This window comes from Apteryx rowi, unplaced genomic scaffold, assembly GCF_003343035.1.
Source record: "Apteryx rowi isolate R43461 unplaced genomic scaffold, aptRow1 scaffold_5, whole genome shotgun sequence".
NCBI lineage: Eukaryota > Metazoa > Chordata > Aves > Apterygiformes > Apterygidae > Apteryx > Apteryx rowi.
The window spans coordinates 1,036,244-1,038,481 of record NW_020450760.1 but is presented as its reverse complement, the minus strand read 5'-3'; the positions used below and the strand labels follow the sequence as shown (position 1 = coordinate 1,038,481).

General features: G+C 60.6%; 1 protein-coding gene across 4 annotated transcripts in view; it reads left to right on the top strand.

Annotated features, from left to right (window-relative positions):
- The first annotated feature begins 326 nt into the window (after nt 1-326).
- The window catches only part of EIF5 (eukaryotic translation initiation factor 5), an 8,184-nt gene continuing 6,272 nt past the window's right edge, over nt 327-2,238 (top strand). For 2 of the 4 annotated variants that reach the window (XM_026079361.1, XM_026079364.1), the window contains exon 1: nt 659-947. The gene's annotated coding sequence lies outside the window, so the exon portion shown is untranslated. Of the gene's footprint in view, nt 345-505; nt 589-658; nt 948-2,238 lie in introns of those variants that run through there. The other 2 variants (XM_026079363.1, XM_026079362.1) reach the window with 2 other exon arrangements.

Sequence of the window (2,238 nt, the reverse complement as noted above, 5' to 3'; positions counted from 1 at the left end):
CGGGCCTCAGGCCGCCCTGGAGGAGCGAGCGCCGCCGGGCTCCCGCCGCTCGCCGCCCCGCAGGGAGGTGCCACAGCCGGGAGGGGAAGCCGAGGGGCCCCTCCCTGCCGCGCGACGCGGAGCAGCGCTGGCCGGCGCGGCGGAGAGGCAGGTCCCGCAGCACCGCGAGCGGGAGGGGAGGGCAAGGGGCGCCCCGAGAGCCGCGGGGAGCCGGGGCTGGGGGCCGAGGGGGCGGCGGGGCCGCGGCTGCCACCCGCCGCGCTCAGCACCGGGCCCTGCCGCACTGACTCATCCCTCGCCCCTTCCCCGCACCCCCACCCGTGATCTCGCGAGAGTTGGCCGAGGTAGACGCGATGTCCTTTGGGGCGCTGGTGGGGGGAGGGAGCGGGGGGTAGGGAAGCGAAGCGAGGGGGTGTCTTGATTGATGGCGGCCGCCGCCAGTGGGTTGGGGGTACGGCAAGCCCTGAGCCAATAGCTTCGCCTCAAGGCGAGCGGCGAGCCAATGGTGGGGCTGGGGAGGCGGGGCGCGCCGCTGGCTGATTGATCCCAGCTTTGGCGTTGTTCAGTCAGAGCGAGAACATTCTAGAGGTGAGTACGGGGCGGCCATTGCCGGGGTCCCATCAACCGCCCCCTTCTGCCTGAGCTGCGCGTCGGCCGCCGCCTCTCCCTCCCCCCTTCCCTTTCTCCCCCCTCCTCCTCCCTCTCCTCACAGGTGTCGCCACTAACGATGCCCCTGATTGTGTTTTGCACGCAGATTGCCCGGCGCCGCTGTCCCTGCTGATCCCGCCCGCCCCAGGACGCTCGGACCCGGAGGCTGCGGCGTCCGCCTCCGCCTCCCTCTTCGTCTGGATATAAGCGCCCCCACGGCCCTGTTCTCCTCTCACACTCGGCTTCGTCGCAGCCCGGGGCGAGCAGCGTTGGGTTTATGTCTTTATTGGACGAAAACGGTGAGTATCCTCACCGCGCTAGAGCGGGTGGGTGAGTGGGGGGAATCGGGGGTTGAGAGGAGGGTTTGGATCGGGAGGAGGGGGGTGCGGCGGCTTAGCAGTCTGGGCTGGGGCGCCGCATTATCGATAAGCGGTTGATGGCAGGAGAGCTTTCGTATAACGAAATATCCGGGATCGTGGTGGTGGTGGGAAAGAGATAAGAAAAATAACGTTTCAATTACCCTCCTTTGCGATTTTTTTTTTTATTATTTATTTTACCTTGTCGTCCCCCCCCCCCCCCCCGCAACCATGCGACGAGACAAGATGGCGGCGGCTGGGGCCGCGCCTCCCCGTGCTGTGGGTGGGAAGGGAGGGGGCGCGAGGCGGGGGGGAGCTGTGGCGCAGTTACAAACCCGCAGCGTGGGGGAGGGGGCGCCTCCTCTCCGAGGCTTAGCCCCACGGCGGGGGGGAGTAGGAGGGGGAGCCGCGGAGCGTCCCCCTTTCGCTGCTGGAGAGCGCATGCGTGGCTGGAGGTGACCTCCCCCCATCTCTTTTAAGGCTGACTCAGTACTTAATTGCTGCATTTGTGACTCATCATAGGCCTGAGTGGGGCGGGGGAACAGTGCTCTTAAGCGGGGAGTCTGTCCGCCTTCCCGCTTTTCCCCTGTGCGGAATGGGGGGGGAGGGGGGCGGGAGGATGCTTGGGATGAGGTGTCCTAGGGACCAGGAGAGGGAGCTTCAGTCTGCAGTAGACAAAAGCGGTAGTCTGGAAGGAGGGGAAACCGCACATTCTTTCTGAGAGCTCATGCTCAGTCACCGAGATACCTGCTTCCTCAATGCTTCGGCAGGCACGTGGTCAGATCACGTGGTGGCTCTTTTTAGATGTAACCGGGGAAGGAAGCTTCAGGCTTGAAACAAAATCAATGGTGCGTTTTTTCCTGAAGGGTAAAACTGCATCTAGACTAATGTAGAATACACATATATACAATTCTGTGTATGTTTTCTTTATGTAAAGGGTTTGTAAACCTTATCTGAGGGACTCAGGCTGTGTGGAACCAATAAACATACTGTTATGCATAAATACTAAGAATAGTTATTTTAGTGTGTCAGTGCTTCTGTCATTAATGGTAACAACATGATGATGTGTCAGAATAACCGTGCTGTAATCAGGGCTGTCTGTCTAGTCAACTCAACCAGTTGTGGCTTAAGTAATCGTCTGATTAGAGACACATGTTAATTTTAATATATAAATACTGCTTAAGGTAACTTTAATAATAGGATTCATCCTCCTTCCCCTTCCTCCCCCACCCCT